This window comes from Varroa destructor, unplaced genomic scaffold (assembly GCF_002443255.2).
Source record: "Varroa destructor unplaced genomic scaffold, Vdes_3.0 BEIS01000002.1, whole genome shotgun sequence".
NCBI classification, from domain to species: domain Eukaryota; kingdom Metazoa; phylum Arthropoda; class Arachnida; order Mesostigmata; family Varroidae; genus Varroa; species Varroa destructor.
In genome coordinates this window covers 8,212,182-8,236,317 of record NW_019211455.1, presented here as the reverse complement: position 1 = coordinate 8,236,317, position 24,136 = coordinate 8,212,182, and the positions used below count along the sequence as shown (strand labels likewise).

The 24,136-nt window shown below is 40.0% G+C and overlaps 1 long non-coding RNA gene and 13 other non-coding genes across 15 annotated transcripts in view; 12 read left to right on the top strand and 2 right to left on the bottom strand.

Moving 5' to 3' along the window:
• Window positions 1-2,956: 2,956 nt before the first annotated feature.
• Window positions 2,957-24,136, bottom strand: part of LOC147757318 (uncharacterized) — a 46,527-nt gene continuing 25,347 nt past the window's right edge. The window contains exons 1-4 of one of the 2 annotated variants that reach the window (XR_015321583.1): window positions 14,429-14,673; window positions 10,782-10,910; window positions 6,562-6,721; window positions 2,957-6,329 (exon numbers count right to left, since the gene is read on the bottom strand). This is a non-coding gene — a long non-coding RNA (uncharacterized LOC147757318). Of the gene's footprint in view, window positions 6,330-6,561; window positions 6,722-10,781; window positions 10,911-14,428; window positions 14,674-24,136 lie in introns of those variants that run through there. The other variant, XR_015321582.1, reaches the window with a different exon arrangement.
• On the bottom strand, window positions 15,973-16,045 carry TRNAV-AAC (transfer RNA valine (anticodon AAC)). Its single transcript has one exon. It is a non-coding gene; the product is annotated as a tRNA-Val (tRNA).
• On the top strand, window positions 16,882-16,954 carry TRNAV-UAC (transfer RNA valine (anticodon UAC)). The gene has a single exon. It is a non-coding gene; the product is annotated as a tRNA-Val (tRNA).
• TRNAV-UAC (transfer RNA valine (anticodon UAC)) lies at window positions 17,886-17,958 on the top strand. Its single transcript has one exon. It is a non-coding gene; the product is annotated as a tRNA-Val (tRNA).
• TRNAV-AAC (transfer RNA valine (anticodon AAC)) lies at window positions 18,045-18,117 on the top strand. Its single transcript has one exon. It is a non-coding gene; the product is annotated as a tRNA-Val (tRNA).
• On the top strand, window positions 18,843-18,915 carry TRNAV-AAC (transfer RNA valine (anticodon AAC)). The gene has a single exon. It is a non-coding gene; the product is annotated as a tRNA-Val (tRNA).
• TRNAV-AAC (transfer RNA valine (anticodon AAC)) lies at window positions 19,778-19,850 on the top strand. Its single transcript has one exon. It is a non-coding gene; the product is annotated as a tRNA-Val (tRNA).
• On the top strand, window positions 20,576-20,648 carry TRNAV-AAC (transfer RNA valine (anticodon AAC)). The gene has a single exon. It is a non-coding gene; the product is annotated as a tRNA-Val (tRNA).
• TRNAV-CAC (transfer RNA valine (anticodon CAC)) lies at window positions 21,178-21,250 on the top strand. Its single transcript has one exon. It is a non-coding gene; the product is annotated as a tRNA-Val (tRNA).
• On the top strand, window positions 21,656-21,728 carry TRNAV-AAC (transfer RNA valine (anticodon AAC)). The gene has a single exon. It is a non-coding gene; the product is annotated as a tRNA-Val (tRNA).
• On the top strand, window positions 21,817-21,889 carry TRNAV-AAC (transfer RNA valine (anticodon AAC)). The gene has a single exon. It is a non-coding gene; the product is annotated as a tRNA-Val (tRNA).
• TRNAV-AAC (transfer RNA valine (anticodon AAC)) lies at window positions 22,619-22,691 on the top strand. Its single transcript has one exon. It is a non-coding gene; the product is annotated as a tRNA-Val (tRNA).
• TRNAV-AAC (transfer RNA valine (anticodon AAC)) lies at window positions 22,780-22,852 on the top strand. Its single transcript has one exon. It is a non-coding gene; the product is annotated as a tRNA-Val (tRNA).
• Window positions 23,578-23,650, top strand: TRNAV-AAC (transfer RNA valine (anticodon AAC)). Its single transcript has one exon. It is a non-coding gene; the product is annotated as a tRNA-Val (tRNA).

Below are 24,136 nucleotides of genomic sequence, written 5' to 3'. Positions count from 1 at the left end.
GTTAACATAACGAAGTATTAAAAAAACGGGTGTGAACGGTGAAAGGTAGAAAAGTGCCATACACAAAAATTCATATCGTATTTGTTATCTAGTTAGTCTATATAATATAATTTGAAGCTCGGTGATGATTCTATGTATATATACATTAGTCTCTATGTACAACAGATACGAAAGAACCAGTTCAAATACCTTTTATCTTATCGCAGAAGCTCAAAAATTGTGGTTGGAACAGGAGTCAAACGTCGAGTGAAAAAGAGAACTAAAGCCAGCTGCTTGGTAGACCCATGGCAGTTTATAGCATTATAATAACGGCTTTAATGATGAACATTTTACACTTAACTTAAAGGCAAAACTTCGTTGAAGTTTGATTAAAAGCGCCTCTACACATTCGAAACAGGACTGGATAGTTTGAATTTCTTTTTCAAGACGTTCAACCTTTACCGGATTAAGATGCTTCCCGCTCATATGTCGCATTGAAGCCTAGCTAAACGGCCTACTTATTGTGCAACCTAAATAACTGTTTCTGGAATAAACCCTCTATAATTCCAATGGTGCTGAAAGCGGGCTTAGGTTTTAAAAACTCCTCGTAAATCGATCCGTTATACAAACGTACAAATTCTTTAAAATGTTGATATTTATTTTAATCCAATGGCAGGTTCTGCTTTCCTTACGCTGACAGCAGGTTTCAATCAGATAGTGATAGCAAACAATAACGAGAACTTAAACGAACTTCAAACCTGAATTTAGACGATGGACGTGTCTAGCCCTACGAAATCAGGCCTCAACATAACCATAGTTATAAAAAAAAACTACCTGTGAATAAACAATTATATTTTAGACATAAAATTGTTGAACTGAAAATGTCCTGTATCAGCCTTGCTCAGTTTTCCAGCTAAATCGTTAAAAAAAGTAATCACAATGTTCATCTGTCGCTGGTAATCAGCAGAAAAACACTTTCTAGCAGTAAGACACTTGCAATGTACGCGCCAGTAAATTTATTCTGTCGTTATACTTTTCCTACATGTATATCTTATGTATTTCAGCTACGCTAGAGATAATTAGAAGACACCTTTTATTTTACGTTCAGATTGTATTCTATATCTAATGCAGTCGTAAAGAGCATACAGTGGTATCCTCCATGGTTTTCTGGAATACATTTTTCCTGTTCTTCGTCGTCGCCATTCCTGAAAACGAGTGCAAATGCAACGGATCGTCGACATCGAGCTCGTTTTAAATAATCGAGGCCGTTTTGTTTCAACGTCTTTCAAACTCAACGCCCTCCCTGTCACAGTCTGGTCACAGCAACGTCTTTTTTGCTTCAATCGTCCCGTCACACATATGTCTACACATCCTGCATTTTTCTCTACTACCGCATGCCGCACCACCACCGCAGCACATTTATCCCTAACACTTTTTTTTACTCCCGTCCTCATTCAGCGGCGGTCCTCCATCTCCTTCTTTGCCGTGTTCCTGTGTCATAGAAATCGCTTCGTAGCCGTTGTCACTGAAACCACGTTTCTGCCTATGATCGTCAAACTCAAGTACAGTGACGATCATTCTCGATCGGCTTCAGTTTGTTCGACCCGAGTTCTATGCCTTGTTCTTCTCTGGCAAACCTCCGCCTATCCACGCCGCCCTGTAACCGCGGTCGGTCCCCTTGGCGGCCTTCTGTTTCACTCTACCATATCCAAGTCGATTCTCGTTCACTTTCTATCTCTCTCCGCTTCTTTTGAGTTTTTTCCCGTGCCCCTAGTGCAGGAAGCAACTCCTGCAGCATTGCTAGCAGCCAAACGTACGTACCCCGCCATTTTTCTCTGTTCGCTCGGATCCGGTAACTCGTTGTGACATTTCATTGGATCTCAGTTCTCTGTTTCTTTCAGATCTTTTCTCTGGCGTGCATTTTCCTTCGCTAGCTTTCTCCTCTCTCACTTTGCGTTGGGGGGCACCAATCGTAGACGTTTGTATGTGAGACCCAAAGTTAGACCGTGTCTAAGAACGCCTAGCCTGCGAAACGTGTGGCTGGAAAAAAATATGTATAGGTATACATGTTTTTTCTAATCTAGGAGTGTTGTTTTTCAAAACGAGACCCTTGACGGCCGATTGATTTGGATATCAGACGTTGAAATCGAGCGTTGCAATCACTACTCGTACATGCACCATATATAGGCAACAGTGAAGTCAAGCCCGAAACATGGAGGTGACGCATGGCATGTTTTCTAGACTTAACATAAGTAAGAAGGAGGAATAGAAACGTGTTCTTAAGTCTTACACATAGGCTGTTACAATAGAGGAACAAAACTGGGACAAAAATTATGAAGCAGCTAGTGAAAATATTCAGTCTCACGTCTTTCGTGCCTAGTGAATGGCAATTTATAAAGAGCATAAGGTTCGGTCTTGAGCACGTACAAACGGAATATTCGACTGACAACATTTCGTTCGGTCATACACTGATTCACGTAGATATGGAATACAGAGATGTGGACGAGAAACCTAGTAAAACAATGATTAGACGTGACTCAATTGCTAGTCACTGCTTTACGCGCATTTTACACAGATGCACCCTTGAACGGTAAAGGACCTCAGTCCCTTTGCTCGTCGCCTTCTGCTATAAGGCCCATGGCAACGCGTCTCGAAGGCACACCCAAACCAAGGCCCCCTTTTCGATAAGAAAGAAACCAGAGTTGAGTTCACTTGTGTTCCCACTTTTTTTTTTTCTTTCCAAGACCTGCTCATATTAGGTTCATATTTACCATTCCACAAGGTTAAAATGCTGCCTGAAATTTACGAGATCGTTTTACATGAGCAAAGACGTAGATATTTTATCCTCGCTTTTATTAAAAAATGCAAAGTAAAACTCGGATTCCCTAAGTTAGTTTTTCGAGTAAATCATGGTTCTGTCTTAATACTTATAATTACCTAATGAATAGTAATAACTTGAGAGAACTACGTAAAGAGATAAAAATTCAAAAGTTCATTGTTTATTGTATATAACAACGATATACATGAGCGGCCCTCGAGAAAGTGACGCGGCTTAATACAAACCGCAATCCACAGATAGACAAGGCGTATTATACACTCAGATTTATTGTGACATAAGCGAAGTTATGCTGTTTATGCGACAATGGCTATATGCAGGAAAGCGCTTCTGACTGAAAACAAATACGTTGTGCCACCCTGGCTATGTATCATTGCACTTCGGTCTTCACAAGTCTTATAAGATTAAATTTTACCTAAAAAACATGTTATCACTTTATATTAGGCAAATATTAGATAACAACATTCTAGTAAATAGTTTTTCATTCCGTTTCTATTCCAAATTCAAACTGAGTAAAAATTTTATATCAGTATTTCTAACGCTTGGCACATAGGTTGCCGGGCAAAGGAGAACTTAAGTAAATATACGACTATTTAAATATATACGTGCCGATATGTGCCTAGATAACTTGCTGCTAAGGTTTGTAATTGCACTCTGACTTTTAAGTGATTTTTTTAGGCCGCCTAGAGAATCGGTTTCCAAGTTTGTTCATTGTTAAATAATAATAAGATGGCCGTCATGAGAAAAGTTACCCTATTTTCCCCTGACTAGAGTAAGTGGCAATTTTTTCATAACAGCCACAAACAAACTAAATGAAAATAGACTAGACGAGACCTATAAGGAGGACCTGATCGAATCGTTACTATGCTACTGTATAGTATAGCGCGTAGAGTACGCGCTTAAGCTATCAAAAGAAACTACACCGGTTATATATATATATATATATATATATATAGTGTCATCGTCCGTTTTTCTGACATTGATTAAATTTATATGCATCAGCTGTTTTACGTAGTGCGAACGCCCTTTCACAAACTGCAATATCCCAATCTCTAAACCTTAATCTTCAATAACTACTTAAAGGTTTAGATTTATCCATTGATATTTTTGTTCCCGTTATTTTCGTCTTTTAGCGGACACTACTAGCACATTTTCTAGTAATAAAAAATGTACAAACTTTTTGTTAAAAATCGAAATGTTTTTGAAGGAAGACACTTTGTCTTCGCTAGCGCAGCTTCTGCTTCATTCAAATAGATTGACGATAGATAGCAACATTATCAGTGGTAGTGACAGGTGGAAGCGACTGTTACATTATGATATACGCTTTCACAAGTACCTATTATGTATGCAAGCGAAGCCTGACTGAAAAGGTCAATGCAATGAAATCTTGAAATCTCTTCATTGCTATGGGCGTATGCGCCACGATGCCCGAACCAATGCCTTCCGATCATACGGGCTTTTCTGATAGATGATTTTAATGTACATCTTTTTTGTGTGCACTTTACTAGAACTACTTAAATTACGATCGTTATTTCGTCGATGGCAGCGCTCCAACCACCAATCGCCTGATTGTCCAAGCAGAGCCGCTTAAGTCACCTCTGCAATAGTAAAATTTATAGATTTTTAACAGTGTCTTCTTTACCGACATGGATTATTTATATTCGCAGGGATATGCCGATTTTTTTTCCTATAAAGCCCTAACGAGATTTGTCTTCTGAATCCCTCGTACACATATGTAATTTACATGTATTTAGAGAGTCAATGTCACTGAAGACGATCAAAAGCAACTGCAGAACGTTTGTTGTCCATTTGAATTGCGCTCTCAACAAACCTCCACGAGCTGAGTTGGTCATTACGCTAGAAAATGATCTGTTGAAGTAAAAAGCATTCTATGCTCCAATCTTCTATTTATGTCGGAAACGCCCAATCGGAGAAATTCACAAGGAAATTCGTTCACAGTATTCGTGCCTCATCTCTATACCAGAATAATCCTATAACAATTATACATGTTATAAGAGTTTTTTTTATGCTAGCAATGTAATGCATTGATGTACCAAGCGTCCTAGCCCTCACGGCAAGCGTTCCTTAATAACGTCTAGAATGATCTGTATAGGTTGATAGGTAACAGGCCTAATATGAAAGAAGCCTTCCGTTGCAAGATGCTCAGTTCGAGTGCTTAGTCATCCTCGATATCATCGGCATTTCCCGCCCCTTTCAAAGTAAGAATACTCATTTATTTAGCAGGCAGTTCTAAGTCAGATTGAGAGGAACAAACGCAATTCAAAAACAGCATACACGTGCACGAGCGCTTTACAGGCTCCATATAAGCATTTCGCTGTGGATCTTTCTCCAGTTCTGGAACGTTCCTTTAATTGTGCATGTGAATATTTCTTTCAACTGAATTTGTATGCAAATAGCAGTTGCCCGTTTGTTAGCAAGGCATGCTAATCATCCCATTCAACTTTCGTTTTGAGGGAGTGCCCCGAAATGGATTCGCGAAGTTTCCACGTAAATCTGAGTATCAGCCTTCATCTGAGTATCAACCTTCCGAGTATCAGGCGAGATTCTATCGCTATATACGTGTCAGCATCGCGTATCACTATTCACTCTTACCAAAGGATCCCAAGGCTCTGCAGCAAAAAACAAATAGACATAGACAAATCTCTAGGTTATCTTAATTGGATTGGATAGAGAAGCGATTTCAAAACCTTCGCTATTCTAATAAAAGTTATCGTAGACAGACATTTTTTGAGTTATAACTTCCTGGTTATTCCTTGCTTTCAGGATGTAATTCGTCGGAAATAATGAATGAACCCAAATAAACTTTCTAATTTATTTTAGAATACAGTTAGAAAAATGAAGATGTAGCAGAAGTACAGAGAATATATATCGTATATATAGTTAATCAGATGAAATATCTGAGGGGTGAACCGTTCAGAATGTTCATGGACAACATTATGGAAAATTCAAAACCTTTCAAAAAGCTGTAAAGCAATCTATTTGTGAGCTTGGCATTTACAAATGTAACATATTTCGAATTTAAAAACGTTTTAACGGGAAAGAGATATATATATATATATTCCAACAATAGCATCTGTTATTAACAAAGATGGTTCAGACCAAAAAAAATTGCGAACGGTGCCTGGAAAAATGTAAATAGGACGCACATATTTCGGGAAAGGTTGTTTGGAGCAACAAAATTACATTAAAATAAAATATCACAATTGACCGACATAATTGCCCTTACTGGGCAGCTATAGATTCATGTTTTCCAGAAACAGCATATAAATCTACCAAGAAGATACAGTGCAGCGTGGAGTTTTAAATAAAGGATCAATTAGACCATTCTTTTTTACAATGACCGGTACGTAATATTTCGATTTACTGCAAGAGTCCGCCCTGTCACGTATGCGGGAGCAGTGAAGATGGTGAGTTCCATTTTATAGGTCGCAGGAATAGATACTGTACAATGCTCCTCTGATTCCCGTCTGATCACGGTAATAATCCTTAACATCTGTAACAGGAGAAAGTTACACATTTTAGGCAGATTCTTTTGCGATGGAATGTTAATTCTATATAAAAGAAAAGAATCCTGCAGAACATGCCTTTAGCAGTTACTCCTGACTTCATTAAACCTGTTACTCATAGAAATCCTATCCCATTGTGTGATGAAGACGTTCGGGTGCAACAGCACTACCAATGCTTGTCTCAAACTATTTGAAGAAAGAGGCGTTATTCTGACTAACGATTCAATCTGCGCCAGCCGTTTCCGGATCATCGGCCGATTGCTTTTGGAGTTATTTGGACAGGCACGACGTAATCGAAGGCAGCTTTCGCTGTGAGTAAGCTGAAACTTTTAACCCCGAACGGTTTCGACGGTCTGTTGAAGCCTCATTGACAAAGTACCTGGAACAAAATGCAGGTCCAACAAATACTCTTCTATTTTCAGAATAATTGACGTGTTTTTTTTTGTTAATCAAGACTTAGAAGTAAGAGGGTAAATTTTCGCATGGATGCATTTTTTCAGCAGACAACAATTCGACGAGATAGCCAATGTTCGATGAAACGTAGAGCGTCGACAAGGTCACGGAAACGAAATTCCTGTTTATAAGTTTTTGACTACCTGTTGTTCATTGTAACTATTTTTTGTTACAGTGTTAGCATCGTTCAGGGAAAGGGTACCATTTCTTTTAATATTTCCACAAAGGGTCAATATTGCGCCACATCGAAGAATGCTGACAACCTGCAACAACGAAGGCAATTGACAGCGCTGAAGATATGGCAGATCGGTTGGTATATATATTCGTGTATATATTTCGTAACTTTCTTATACGCAAACAATAGTCATTGTAATAACAACATGCACCGTGATTTCGATACAATCGAAATCAATAATAATTACAGCAACGAAAAAATAAAAACGATTACCTATATTTCTTCTTATATTTCTGATATAAACATGAATCGTATAACCTGTAGATCTTAACATAAGCTTAAGAATAAGAGCATTGAAACACTTTTTAATGGAACTTCCAAGTAGAAAGCGTTAGGCTCTCTCGTATCGAGGATCGACAACCTACGGCAAGGCTGTTGCCCATATTCAAGTCGACCTTATTCATAATATTAACATGGCCGTAGCGGTTTTTACAAATAGTTCATTGAAGGGCTTCTTACATATCGACATCTTTGATCTCTGTCTGCTAGCCAAGTTAGTTATTTGTGTAATACGCATTAAGCGATTGCTTATATTTCTCCAGCTATTGTCGCCTTCCTAACAACTGGCCTTCCGATTGAAAGGTCTCTTTGATAAACCCATCGATCGTGCCTAAGAACTCAAATAGATAATTGTAATAAATAAAATTGATGATAAAAAATTTAAACCATTGTTTAAGCAGACAGAGTTCGCATAGAATAGAGGCTTATCGACACTTCAACCGTTTGCAATTGAATTCATAACGCAGCTAATATCTGGAAATCAATAGCAATATTAACACTAAAACCTGGATATGACTGAATACTACGTTTGCCAACGTGTTAACCACACGATCCTCATACAACTTTAACAACAGATAAGTTGAAATAATCCAAATCAGTGATTTATCTGATAGACAAAAAGTAGATCTAGCAGTTATATAAGCCGATTTTTATGTTTGTCGAAGATCGTTTTTCTCAAACTTCACGAGCTCTCTGATAACTCTAGACTTCGTTGAGGCCTGTCTAAAAATTTGTCGCCCTTCGCTGATCTGTCACACAAAATCGGCAGTTGATACCCGCCAAGGGCTAACATCACAGATATTTGTGATAACATCATGAATTTGAACATGTAACATTTGGTTGAGTTTTAAGTTTGCCTCTACTAGTTGTACTATCAAGTTTAACGTAAACGATAAACCTCGACGAGGTGCACTTTGTGAATGTACAAAATCAATAATTAGGAATAGACATAATCGTATACATGCGTACAGATTTGTACGTCTAACCACGTCTGATTAGTATCTTAACTGTATACGACTTTGTGTGCATCCAGGAAAAGCTTGGCTTTCGGGACCTGTTAAGCTTGGATCGGGTCAAGGCGGCCACCTTGAAACTAGTATTGGGTTCTTACCATTGGTATTAACCGACACTGCGATGTTAAGTACGTAAGTGATCAGAGAAGCTTCCAACTTACCGGGAACCGAAGCAGGCGCAATGGTATAAAATGCTGGAACTAAATCTTTCAATTCTTTTCTCAACCTCAACTATGACCGACGCTACATGGAAATTAGCGAAGAAAACGAATACGATTTCGTTGGATAGTTTCTAGATTTCGATAGAGGTTTGCGAGCTCCATCACCTTATGAGCGAGACGTAAGGATACCGTGAACCTAACAAGGGTTGTGCTTGTAAACTTTGTAAAGCTACGTATCCTATTTGTACTAACGTGGTCTAAAATATGAATATGTACTTTATGATAATTCTAACAATTACAGATAGTGTCCCGCGTATGCGGTTTCTCTAAGAAAACTATATGTAGTTCCTCTCTTCTCCGTCTCTCAATTGAAGGCGTTCGTTGTTGTTGAGTAATTTACATATAACAGTTCCGCTTCCAGCGTTTGCTGATACTTCGTTACATAAAGTAAGTAAAGTATAATATAAACAGGAGCTGAAGGCGAATAAATCACGAGACAACTACGCCTTTATCTTCTCACGTAAACGCGCGGGTTGATAGTGAAACTAACTGGCATAACAGAGGCAGCATTAGCACGAAGCGAAGCTCACACACATTGTCATATTATGCTTGAGGGTACGTGCAAGCTCGTGCAGAATGGGCATGTGTTACATGCACTTAATCTTCTATAACATAAACGTTGCGAATGAGATAAAACCTTGTAAGATTTCAGTGGATTACACAGAAGTTAGTCAGAGGTTCGCCATCGATAATATCACGCAAAGGGAGATGCTTCTACCATGTGAAAATATAACGCAATTCGTATATCGTTAGTATGTAGACAGTATTAAATACTGGTTTACGAAAGTATTCTGCTTCAGAGATATACCAATGTCTACTTTTTGTTAAGCATATGAAATAAAGGTGTTGTCGTAAGAGGAAATACCTTAACAGCGGTGAAGCCACGAACTCGAACGAAACTATTCCACTACTTGCAGAAGTGGTACCTTTCTATAACTACGAAAAAAGTTGGCTCAACACGGATTGCGCAACCTATATATAGCTAAACTGTTTTTATCAATCCGAAGTCGAACTCATTAAGTGTGGTCACAGGTCTTCACCATTTGCGATTTGTGCTAATTCTATAGCCAGTCTTTACGTTACATCCGTAAACGGATTTGTGAACGTAATTGGTAAACAAATAAACATTTCTCGGCGTGTGTTTCGTTAAAATACATTCAACTAGATGTTCATGATTTGTAGAAATTCTCTCCTGATAAATTACGCAATACTTCGAGTGCGCCTGTTTCCAGGCAACGATATTGTAAACACCAATTGAATAATCGGCCTTCCATCACCTTGTTATCTCGTTGTCAAGTCGTATATTTTTCTTTCGCAATAGCCTGTTGTTGAGATTTATCGCACGCTTAAGTAGAAAGAAGAACTCGCAGCGGACTAAACAATGGTACCATATTTATAAGGCTATGAACTATTCTTGAATGTCGTGTCGCACTTCGCTGAACAGTGCATGACCACGTACTGTGTAAGCTACTTCACGCCTATTGGCAAAACACTTCGATAATAACCGCATTGATAAATACAGCAGTGGGAAGGATTAACGTGCTCCCTGTATTATATGTTACGTGAATCTATTTCGAAAAGATTTATGTGGCGTGTATATAGATGAGTTTTGCCACCACGCTGCTGCATCTGTTGTTATTTCATATACTAGATCTAATAATTTCCCCAGGTAATAAGTTCTTTTTTGGAATATTGTTGTGTTTCATATTGGAAATATGTAATGATGTATCGCTAGATAACTGGTTTAGTTTTTGACAGACGTGAGACCTTAAAACGAGTGTTAGCACACTGACGAGAGTCAATTTTATCGAAATTAAGACAAGAAACAACCATAGGAAAGCACCTTCAACGATAAGGTCTACAATAAGTATTTTTTGGTGAACTACAAGAAATTAGGTAGTTAAAGCTAAGTGTGTAACATATTAAGACGGCATGAAAAGTTAACTCCGTCAAAACATGACCCTGCTGTCAGAGCTCATACGACACTACCAGGAACTGCCTAGTTATAATTAAACAATACGGCGGACCACAATCAGTCAACTCACAACAAGCATCCATATCCGCCAGCCTAATTTATATTGCCTCACTAAATTACCATCGTATAAGGCCGAGGACAAGACCTTAAGGGCGTTTCACTAGGGTAGGACAGGAAACTCTGGCCTTTCATATGCGCCCTAGATAATATTGTCATCGTACTTGTCTCGTTCGAAACGAGGGTTCCTGCTTCTAACTACGTACACTTTAATTGTTGATTCTTTTGAAGAGTTCATTCCTTTAGTTAGTCAAGTTAGACTTGATGGGCGACTTCATATTGTTCTCGTCCAATATTCGTAAAGCTCGCACGCAATTATTGCCGTACTGAAGACGCTGAAAAACAAGCACACAACGACAAGCAAACAAATCGCTCGTTAACTGTCGATAGCTTCCAAATAGCTTTTTCTAAATAGAGTCGGACGCTATGCCTATAGTAGCGGTATTATGCTGTTTTAAGCTCATTGTTAATATTAGTCTTAGATCAAATAAACTATCTCGAGTAATTGTTGTCCCTATCGTTTTTTAGTTCTGTTTCCAGGCAGTACTGTTTAGTGGTTTCTCTGTATGATAAACATACTGGTCTCGATTTCTGTGTTTTTATTTCAACCGCTTATCCCAGTTTTACTACATTCATTTTATGATATCGAAAACGTACCGGCCATTTTTCATATATATATATATATATATATATATATATATATCTCAGGTAATATGAGTGACGTTGAACCGAGGGTGATGTTATTTGAAAGCCGAAATTTGGTAGGGGAAAATCATTAGAAACCTAAGATGGGATATATTGAAGACAAGAAACTCATGCAAAAATATATTTCAGCATTTTATCACGATAAAGGCACAACTGCTGTCCACGACTATAAAACAAATTGTGTCGTATATCGTCAAGATATGTTATTGGAAGAAACAACTAGAAAATAGTCTTGTCATTCTCGTTTATTTGGTAAATTGGTACATTAAAGGTGCTCTTGGTAATGGTCGACCACGTACAGAAAAAGGTAGTAAGGCTGCTGCGAAGGTTGAGCAGGGCCAACGCCTGGGTAGCCATGATATCTCCAAGAAACTAAATATCGACCATCAAATAGAATAAAGCATTTGACAAAAGCTGGCTATATGAAAAGGCTTAATGTTCGGATGCCACACAAGTTGATCTAGAAGAAGTTATTCGATCGGCGCTTTTATCGGCGAAACCCTACGGAAACGCAACGAAATCAAAAGGCGGTTGATGAAGGTGTGATGAGAAGTGGACGACTTACGACAATATGTGCAAATAAAGAAATAAGTGTGCCCCATTGGCCCATCTGTAGCCCAAACCGACCCCAAAGAAGCTACCCGTTTGGTGACATTCAAGAGGAATCGTGCATTACGAGTTGCTACGGCCAGACAGAATGACGGAATCGGACCTCCCTTAATAACTGCCAAGATTAGAAGCCATTGAAAAAATCAACCTAGGCTAGTAAAGAGAAAAAATGCTTCCTATAATCATAATGCCCGACTGCGTACATTCTTAGCTATCTGGCAAACATTGAGAGGAATGGACCATAAAAATAGAATGATGATATTCGCTGCATAATCCGGATCTCGCACTATAAAACCCATCTGTGTCGGCTATCTCTGTCCAATTCCCTTAACTTAACTTAGCGAGTATGTAAAAACCATTCAAGCGCAACTTTCAAATGCATCGACTCAATCTACTCTGCTTCTCGGTAGGATCTTAAGACTAAATCACGTAAATGATACATTGCCAGTTCATTTGTATAGTTCCTGAACCTTATTGACTTGGCTGGTTAAAAGCTCGACAACGAGCAGAGTTCGAACGTTCAGGATGCACCGAAAAGTTACAATCCCTTCTTTTAGCTGTCCCGATGCTTCTAGTTGTCTCAACCAAAATGTAACCCTAGAGCCGAAATCTTCTTTTAGGTGTGTTACTAACAAATCTTTCTACTGAACTGGCAGTTTGGCTGAAGTCGATTTGAAGATCTAGTATTACGGAACGCTCTCTTATCACAGTTGTTTCTAATAGTGTATTCTATTTTTATATAATTTTAAAGTTCCACGGGAAATTCGGCTTCATGTTGAAATAAAAAGAGGAGTTTACCTCTGCTGCAAAGCTGACCCGAATAAATAATAATGATAAACAAGGATTCTCTAGGTGACGTTCTTCAAATCAATCATAAATACCTTTAAAGAAAGTGCCAGCTACTTCAATTCACCTACGAGTTTCTACACCAGATAACAGGTACATTGGTGGAAAAGTGCAAGTCAGACATAACAAAATTTTCACACGTTATGCAGTGGTCGGGTGTCATTTGAGCGAAGTCTGAATGAAGAATTTTGCTTTGTTCTTGATTCACTGAAGTTAGAAAAGCGCTGAGAGTATCGTTCGAAAAACGTTAGAGACGCTCATATGTCGATACGCCATCCGCGCATTTATTAATCAGGTTTAGTACGTCCCCTAGCTTAGTATGCGCATAATGGTTTCGGTACGATGTGCTCCGTATACAGGGTATTTTTCAGTTATTTTTCCATTTCATTATCCGACTGTTAAGCACGCTCTGTGATGGCAATGATGGTTATAAGTATCTAGGCTAAAACAGACATAATGAGAAGCACGCAAAATACTTAGCCCAGTGGGTAAAATTAAGCCACTGAACCATTTTACCTAGTTGTTTTGTATCGGATACATCCGTATAACGGACGCCGTACGATACAGCACAGATTAACGCTTATATGTATAATAGTTAAACATATACATATATATAGAACACAATGTGTGTTTGCTTTCGCTTTTGATCCACAGCGACTGCGCAAAATTAATTTTTCGGTCCTGTCGGGTTATATTAGCCGATAGCACCACATGCCCAAAATGGATTGGAACTTGAATATGTGACTAATGAAGTTGGCATCGTAATCCACTTCTCCGAAGTTAATGGATTTCCGAATACAAGCCAGTTGGACTCTCCATTTTGTTATGGCGTTTGACTATGAGATGATGAACATCACAAGTAGACGCGTTTGATCATCAGTCATATAGCAGACATTATCTTTCACTGCCTTGTTTACCTACATGGAACGAAACGACGAGATGATTCAACGTTTGCGTAACGATTCAGGTGGCCATAGTTCCAGATGCATTGTAAACCTTATTAAAGCGCGTCGCGTTACTAAACATGCTAGATCATTCAATGTCGGTTCTTACTTAATTTTGAGCATACATGAAATGGGTGAACTTGAATGGAACTGACAGCAACAATAACAAACCTGAGCCAGCTGAAGTGATGTCATATGCTCCGTCAATTATGCCGTAATAAGTTCAAGGTGAAATTAATCCAAACTTATTCAGTTATGCGCTATGCGTAAAGTTATGCTTGTAAAAAAAAAAAAAGCAGCTGACCAAATAAATGCAAAACTAATTGCATTTTATGAAAACTATTTCTAACTTGTTAATCAGACTTCTGTATTCATCCCATTAAAAACGTGTCTATGAATAAATCGACGAATAGTTACCCCAGGACGCTACGTGGGTACCGTGAAAACCATGAATCATGTTGTTTAAAAAGCAACCATTTGGGAAGGAAACATCTTGGCTTGAACTAGAACTACACTAGCATTACGACAGAAAAATAGTACCAAGGAATTGCGAATGTTTATATAACGTTTATATTTTGAAGTGCTCGAAAAGACATCTCTCCCGCACTTTCTTTGCTCGCTATAATGGAGAGTTGTTCATCTCTACGATGGTAAAAAATAATAGTCATGGATAGCTGTAACGTATGCGCTAACTTCAACGATGTATAATATGTAGTAATTTTATATACTACGTGTTCATAGAATCGCACCTGCAATGCGCGTCGTGATGCTCTAATCTGCGCCACTTGGCGAATGGGGATTTTGTACATCCACTTCGAACGTACTTTGCCGTTATGTACGCGACGTCTACAACGATACAATATCCGAATAAGTGAAAACGCTCGCGGGGCTATCCACATAATCAATACAAACTTACCTTTAGATAATAGAATAAATCGTGTAGCAGCTTTAACCTCAAGCTAGAATAGTGTATGCGTGTTTTAAGTATCCCAAGTGTGGAATATAAGCATGACAAACTTAGTAGCGGACAGCAACCTCTAGTATGAAGTAGATGCAATAAATAATTTATTAAAATTTAAAAAAGTAATTTAACGAAAACAAAGTAAACAACGGCAAAGAAAAAATAATATATATATATATATATTTCCTATATATGAATAGAAAATACAATTAATGGGAGATGAATAATGCCCACAATCAAATATAACATATGAAGGTAAGGTCTATTAATACAAACATACGTGCTCATTATTTAAAAATCGATGGCCCACGCAGGGATCGAACCTACGACCTTCGCGTTATTAGCACGATGCTCTAACCGACTGAGCTAGTAGGCCATGTGGGAAATAACCAGCGGTTTCGCAAAGATAAGCCATTTCCTTTCTAGGAAGGTAGTGTGTTTCTTCCAAAAATGGTGTTTCAAGTACTAGCCGCGACAAATAATTACTTTATACGGATTCATCAGGTTTAACAAAACTGAATAGCCAAATATTTTCAAGCAATTTCGTGCCTACAGCGCTTCTAACATTGTATATTTTGATATTCCAAGATGTATTTCTTGTACACATTGTTTAATGCTTTTACTACGGAAATCTGTTAGTATCCATGTGCAGAGGCAATGCATGCACACATTTTTGGTGTAATAAAATAATAATGCATGTAATAATAAGTGCGTAGCGTATATATCTACAACAATTCACGCTTTATGAACGATAAAAGAATCAAAAAACGAATATAACCGTATACTGTTATTACTGAAATTTCGAAATGAGTCGAATCGTGTGTCTTGTTTAATAGAAAGAAGCTCACTTTTTTTTTTCACTTCATTTAGAGTTTCTCTGTGTAAGTTTAACTATGGCTGCCAGTGCTTAGGGGTGGGATCTTTCGCTTGCTGGGTGTATGTGATAACCGCTTCACCACAGAAACAACAATTCGAACAGAAAAGTTCTCCTTAATGTAATTTGAACTGCTAGGTCGTCTGTTTTGAATCTGAGTAGGATCAGTGTTTCCACGAGATATGCGCCCTCGAACCGTTTGTGCTTTGAATGGATGTGATAACCACTGCACCCCACGAGCAACAGCTGCGGCTGCAAGCTTTTCTCAACTACTAGTTCACCTGCTTGGTTGAAATTTAAGTTCCCGCCAGATTTCGCACCCGGGACCTTACGCATGTTTGATGGATATGATAACCACTACACCGCAGAGACGACGGCAAACGACCGTTATAATCAGTCTTAAATGTGACATCGACAGTGGTGTCCGTATGTGTTTCTATCGTACACGAAAAGAAAAATGTTTCTGCCAGGTTTCGAACCTGGGACCTTCCGCGTGTTAGGCGGATGTGATAACCACTACACCACAGAAACAACGACGATGCTTACTAGCAATTAGCCCTAAAATTAAATATTGACAATATTTTCCGCATGAGTCTCGATTGTAGACAGAAAGTTGAAATTTCTCCCGAGATTCGAATTATCACATTAAAGATTAGAGATTATCACATCCGCATATAACGCGGATGTGATAATCACTACACCACAGTAACACTGATAGTCGGGACTCACAGCCCTAAAATGAAGCATTGGTAGTAATGCCCGCATTTGGCTCGATCATAAACAAAACGTGGTTGTCTCTACTAGAGCTCGAATCTGGGACTTCCGCGTGTAATGTGGATGTGATAACCACTACACCACGCAAACAATGATGGCGGAGACTCACTGCCTTAAAATGGAATGTTGACAGTAATGTCCGCATTTGTCTCGACTCTAGACAAAAGAAATTTGTGTTTCTGCCAGGACTGGAATCTAGGACCTTCCGTGTGTTAGGCGGATGTGATAACCATTACAACACAGAAACTATTATAATCGTGACTCACAGCCCTAAAGTGAAATAGTGGCAGTAATGTCCGCATTTGCCCTAATTGTAGACAGTAGAAATTTGCGCTTCTGGTAAGTTCGAATCTGGGACCTTCCGCGTCTGACGCGGATGTGATAACCATTATACCATAGAAACTACGGCAGTCGTAACTCACAGCCCTAAAGTAAAATAATCACATCCGCTTTTCGTTGGAAGGTCCTAAGTTTGAGGCATGGTAGAAGCAATGACTCTTTGTCTTCAATTGACACCATGCAAAAATTATTATCGATGTTAAAGTTAATGGCTAATTGTGGTTTAGGGCTAATTGTGGGTTTGAATGACCATGGTTTCTGTGGTGTAGTGGTTATCACATCCGCCTTACACGCGGAAGGTCCCAGGTTCGAGCCCTGGCAGAAACAAGAATATCTTTTGTGTACAATCGAGACACAGCACGGATATTTTTATCAATCTGCAGCTTTACGGCTAATTGCGACTAGCCGCATCAGATGTACTGCCAGTAGTCGAATCAGATGTCTATGTGGTATAGTGGCCATTACATCCGCCGCGAAAGGTCCAAGCATAGTGTTTTCCCTGCAGAACCAGCAGTTTTTAAATTTTACCTAAAATTGCAATGAATGGATTTAAATATTCAATAGGTTACATTTAAAAATTTCAGTGTTGGATATAAATCAAAGTGGCCTTAGACTGATAAGCACCATGTCGCAGATGTTACCAAATCTGCTCAGAGTACGAGCAGAGGACATAGCAGCTGCTAAATGGACATGTTGAGCCTTGCGCTTCAGTAGCTTTAAGATTGTAGAAAAGGTTCCAGGTGGCTCAGCAGCTTAGCTCTTTTGTGCATAGAACCGGTTTTTCTACAATGCTATAGCTGCATTACGTAAAACAGTTAACTTGAATTCAATGGAAAAAAACACTGGTAATAAAAGCTAAATCTCGAAATGCTATTATCATGGTTTAGTAGTATCTGTAGTTAGTAATAGGTCGTATTATCGATGCACACGATGATATATCGTTACTCAATAAATAATTGGAACAGTACGCCGGAGTTCGAATTACCTCTATTCACAAAAAACACGACACAATGACAAATAACTTTCGTCCACCGTCGAGACAAATGCGGACGTTACTGTCAATATTTCCTCTTAGGGCTGTGAGTCTCGACTATCATTGTTTGTGTGGTGCAGTCATTATCACATGCGAATTACACGCGGAAGGTCATAGATTCGAGCTCTGGCAGAAACATCAATTTTTTGGGTTTACAATTCAAGCAAATGCAGACATTACTGTCGATTGTCGTTTGAGGATTGATTTTGAGTTAGAACGCCAGTTGTTTCTGTGGTGTACTGGCTATCACATCCGCCTTACACGCGGAAGGTCCCAGGTTCGAGCCCTGGTAGAAACACAATTTTCCTGTTTACAATCGAAGCAAATGCAGACATTACTGTCGATTTGTCGTTTGAGGATTGATTTTGAGTTAGAACGCCAGTTGTTTCTGTGGTGTAGTGGCTATCACATCCGCCTAACACGCGGAAGGTCCCAGGTTCGAGCCCTGGCAGAAACACAAATTCTTTTGTCTACAATCGAGGCGAGTGCGGACATTACTGTCAGTATTTCATTTTAGGGCTGTGAGTCTACGCCATCATTGTTTCCGTGGTGTAGTGGTAATCACATCCACCTAACACGCGGAAAGTTCCAGATTCGGGCTCTGGCAGAAACGATTTCTCTTGCCTACAAACAGAGGCAAATGCGGACATTAATGTTGATTTTTCATTTGACGATTAATTTCGTATCACAACCGCAGTTGTTTCTGTGGTGTAGTGGTTATCACATCCGGGTCACACGACGAAGATCCCAGATTCGAGCTATGGCAGAAACACATATTTCTTTTATCTACAATCAAGGCAAACGCGGACATTAATGTCGATGTATCATTCGAGGATTGATCTTCTGGCAAAACACCAGGTGTTTCTGTGGTGTAGTGGTATCACATCCGCCTCAGATGCGGAAGATCCCAGATTCGAACTCTACCAGAAGCGCAAATATCTATTGTCTAAAATCAGGGCAAATGCGGACATCACTGCCACTATTTCACTTTAGGGATGTGAGTCACGATCATTATAGTTTCTGTGGTGTAAAGGTTATCACATCCGCCAAACACGCGGAAGGTCCCAAATTCGAGTTCTGGCCGAAACACAAATTTCTACAGTAATGTATACAATCAAGGCAAATGCAGACGTTACTGTCGATTTGTCGTTTGAGGATTGATTATGTGTTAAAAAGCCAGTTGTTTCTGTGGTGTAGTGGCTATCACATCCGCCTAACACGCGGAAGGTCCCAGGTTCGAGCCCTGGCAGAAACACAAATATCTTTTGTCTACAGTCGAGGCAAATGTGGACATTACTGTCAATATTTCATTTTAGTGTTGTGAGTCCACACCATCATTGTTTCCCTGGTGTAGTGGTTATCACATCGACCTCACACGCGGAAGGTCCAAGATTCGAGTTCTAGAATAAACACAAGTTTCTTTCCTCGGCGGTCGAGCCAAATGCGGATAATACCGCCAGTGTCTTATTTATCAACGTTTCTGTGGTGTAGTGGCTATCACACCCACCTTCAACGCAGTAAGTCGAAAGTTCGAGCCTTTAGAGAAACACAGTTTTATCTACGGTGGAGTAAAATGCGGACATTCGATGTTTCGTTTGAGGATTGATTTTGAGGCAAAATTATAGGTGTTTCTGTGTGGTGTAGTGGCTATCACATCCGCGTAACACGCAGAAGGTCCCAGATGCGAGCTCCACCAGAAACAATTACTTTTTGCCTACTATTGAGCCAAATGCGGACATTACTGCCAACATTTTACTTTAGGGCTGTGAGTTGCTACCGTCGCAGTTTCTGTGGTGTAATGGTTATCACATCCGCCTCACACGCGGAAGTTCGCAGATTCGAGATCTGGCAGAAACGTAAATTTCTTTTGTCTACAATCGAGGCAAATGTGGACATTAATGTCTATTTTAATGCTTCATTTGAGGATTGATTTTGTGTCACAACCTCCGTTGTTTCTGCGGTGTAGTGGTTACCATATCCGCCTAACACGCGGAAGGTCCCAAATTCGAGCTCTGGGCGAAACACAAATTTCTACAGTAATGTGTATAATCAAGGCAAATGCAGACGTTACTGTCGATTTGTCGTTTGAGGATTGATTTTGTGTTAAAACGCCAGTTGTTTCTGTGGTGTAGTGGCTATCACATCCGCCTAACACGCGGAAGGTCCCAGGTTCGAGCCCTGGCAGAAACACAGATTTCTTTTGTCTACAACCGAGGCAAATGCGGACATTACTGTCAATATTTCATTTTAGGGCTGGAATCTCGACCATTATTGTTTCTGTGGTGTAGTGATCATCACATTCGCCTTACAACCGGAAGGTTCCAGATTCGGGCTCTGGCAGAAACGATTTCTCTTGCCAACAATAGAGGCAAATGCGGACATTGATGTTGATGTTTCATTTGACGATTAATTTCGTATCACAACCCCAGTTGTTTCTGTGGTGTAGTGGTTATCACATCCGGGTCACACGACGAAGATCCCAGATTCGAGCTATGGCAGAAACACATATTTCTTTTATCCACAATCAAGGCAAACGCGGACATTAATGTCGATGTTTCATTCGAGGATTGATCTTCTGGCAAAACCCCAGGTGTTTCTGTGGTGTAGTGGGTATCACATCCGCCTCAGATGCGGAAGATCCCAGATTCGAACTCTACCAGAAGCGCAAATATCTATTCTCTACAATCAGAGCAAATGCGGACATCACTGCCACTATTTCACTTTAGGGCTGTGAGTCACGATCATTATAGTTTCTGTGGTGTAAAGGTTATCACATCCGCCAAACACGCGGAAGGTCTCAAATTCGAGCTCTGGGCGAAACACAAATTTCTACAGTAATGTATACAATCAAGGCAAACGCAGACGTTACTGTCGATTTGTCGTTTGAGGGTTGATTTTGTGTTAAAACGCCAGTTGTTTCTGTGGTGTAGTGGCTATCACATCCGCCTAACACGCGGAAGGTCCCAGGTTCGAGCCCTGGCAGAAACACAAATTTCTTTTGTCTACAATCGAGGCAAATGTGGACATTACTGTCAATATTTCATTTTAGTGTTGTGAGTTCACACCATCATTGTTTCCGTGGTGTAGTGGTTATCACATCGACCTCACACGCGGAAGGTCCAAGATTCGAGTTCTAGCATAAACACAAGTTTCTTTCGTCAACGGTCGAGCCAAATGCGGATAATACTGCCAGTGTCATATTTATCAATGTTTCTGTGGTGTAGTGGCTATCACACCCACCTTCAACGCAGTGAGTCGAAAATTCGAGCCTTTACAGGAACACAGTTTTGTCTACGGTGGAGTAAAATGCGGATATTCGATGTTTCGTTTGAGGATTGATTTTGAGGCAAAATTATAGGTATTTATGTGTGGTGTAGTGGCTATCACATCCGCGTAACACGCAGAAGGTCCCAGATGCGAGCTCCACCAGAAACAATTACTTTTTGCCTACTATTGAGCCAAATGCGGACATTACTGCCAACATTTTACTTTAGGGCTGTGAGTTGCTACCGTCGCAGTTTCTGTGGTGTAATGGTTATCACATCCGCCTCACACGCGGAAGGTCCCAGATTCGAGCTCTGGCAGAAACATAAATTTCTTTTGTCTACAATCAAGGCAAATGTGGACATTAATGTCTGTTTTAATGCTTCATTTGAGGATTGATTTTGTGTCACGACCTCCGTTGTTTCTGCGGTGTAGTGGTTACCATATCCGCCTAACACGCAGGAGGCCCCGATTTGAGTCCTGGTAAAAATATAAATTTCTTTTGTCTACAATCGAGACAAATATAGATGCCAATATTTCATTTTAAAACTGTGAGTCTACTCCACCATAGTTTCCGTGGTGTAGTGGTTATCACATCGGCATTACCCGCGGAGGGTCTCAGGTTCGAGCTATGGTTGAAACATATTTTTTTTCTATTTACAATTGAAGCAAATGCAGACATTACTATCGATTTATCGTTTGTGGATTGATTTTGAGTCAAAATGCCAGTTGTTTCTGTGGTGTAGTGGCTATCACATCCGCCTAACACGCGGAAGGTCCCAGGTTCGAGCCCTGGCAGAAACATAAATTTCTTTTGTCTACAACCCTGGCAAATGTGGACATTACTGTCGATGTTTCATTTGACGATTTATTTCGTATCACAACCCCAGTGGTTTCTGTGGTGTAGTGGCTATCACATCCGCCTAACACGCGGAAGGTCCCAGGTTCGAGCCCTGGCAGAAACAAAAATTTCTTTTGCCTACAATCGAGGCAAATGCGGACATTATTGTCAATATTTCATTTTAGGGCTGTGAGTCGACAGCATCGTTGTTTCCGTGGTGCAGTGGTTATCACATCGGCATCACGTCGGGGGGCCTGGGATTCGAGCTCTGGTAAAAAGACGGATTTTTTTGTTTACAATCGAAGAAAATGCAGACATTACTTTCAATTTGTCGTTTAAGGATTGATTTTGAGCCAAAACGCCACGTGTTTCTGTGATGTGGTGGGTATCACATCCGCCTCATACGTAAAAGGTCACAGATTCGAGCGCTGGCAGAAACACGAATTTCTTTTGTTTACAATCAAGGCAAATGTGGACATTAATGTCTGTTTTAATGCTTCATTTGAGGATTGATTTTGTATGACGACGTCGGTTGTTTCTGCGGTGTAGTAGTTACCATATCCGCCTAACACGCGGGAGGTCCGGGATACGAGTCCTGGTAGAAACATAAATTTCTTTTGTCTACAATCGAGACAAATATGGATATTACTGCCAATATTTCATTTTAAAACTGTGAGTCTACGCCGTCATTGTTTCCGTGGTGTAGTGGTTATCACATCGGCATTACCCGCGGCGGGTCTCAGGTTCGAGCTATGGTTGAAACACAATTTTTTTTCTATTTACAATTGAAGCAAATGCAGACATTACTATCGATTTGTCGTTTGTGGATTGATTTTGAGTCAAAATGCCAGTTGTTTCTGTGGTGTAGTGGCTATCACATCCGCCTAACACGCGGAAGGTCCCAGGTTCGAGCCCTGGCAGAAACATAAATTTCTTTTGTCTACAACCCTGGCAAATGTGGACATTACTGTCGATGTTTCATTTGACGATTTATTTCGTATCACAACCCCAGTGGTTTCTGTGGTGTAGTGGCTATCACATCCGCCTAACACGCGGAAGGTCCCAGGTTCGAGCCCTGGCAGAAACAAAAACTTCTTTTGTCTACAATCGAGGCAAATGCGGACATTATTGTCAATATTTCATTTTAGGGCTGTGAGTCGACAGCATCATTGTTTCCGTGGTGCAGTGGTTATCACATCGGCATCACGTCGGGGGGCCTGGGATTCGAGCTCTGGTAAAAACACGGATTTTTTTGTTTACAATCGAAGAAAATGCAGACATTACTTTCAATTTGTCGTTTAAGGATTGATTTTGAGTCAAAACGCCACGTGTTTCTGTGATGTGGTGGGTATCACATCCGCCTTATACGCAAAAGGTCACAGATTCGAGCGCTGGCAGAAACACGAATTTCTTTTGTCTACAATCAAGGCAAATGTGGACATTAATGTCTGTTTTAATGCTTCATTTGAGGATTGATTTTGTATCACGACGTCGGTTGTTTCTGCGGTGTAGTAGTTACCATATCCGCCTAACACGCGGGAGGTCCAGGATACGAGTCCTGGTAGAAGCATAAATTTCTTTTGTCTACAATCGAGACAAATATGGATATTACTGCCAATATTTCATTTTAAAACTGTGAGTCTACGCCGTAATTGTTTCCGTGGTGCAGTGGTTATCACATCGGCACTAGCCGCGGCGGGTCTTATGTTCGAGCTCTGGTTGAAACACAGTTTTCTGTTGACAGTCGAAGCAAATGTAGACATCACTATCGATTTGTCGTTTGTGGATTGATTTTGAGTCAAAATGCCAGTTGTTTCTGTGGTGTAGTGGCTATCACATCCGCCTAACACGCGGAAGGTCCCAGGTTCGAGCCCTGGCAGAAACATAAATTTGTTTTGTCTGCAACCCAGGCAAATGTGGACATTACTGTCGATGTTTCATTTGACGATTTATTTCGTATCACAACCCCAGTTGTTTCTGTGGTGTAGTGGTTATCACATCCGTGTCACAAGAAGAAACCTGGCAGAAACACAAATGTCTTTTGTCTACAATCAAGGCAAACACGGACTTTAATGTCGATGTTTCATTCGAGGATTGATTTTCTGGCAACACCCCAGTGGCTATCACATCCACCTTAAACGCAGAACTTCCAAGGTTGGAGCGCTTACAGAAACACAGTTTTTATCTACAGTGGCGTAAAATGCGAACATTACTGTCGATGTTTCGTTTGAGGATTGATTTTGAGGCAAAATCATAGGTGTTTGTAAGGTGTAGTGGCTACCACATCCACGTAACACACAGAAGATTCGAGCTCCACCAGAAACAACTACTTTTTGTCTACTGTCGAGCCAAATGCGGACATTACTGCCAA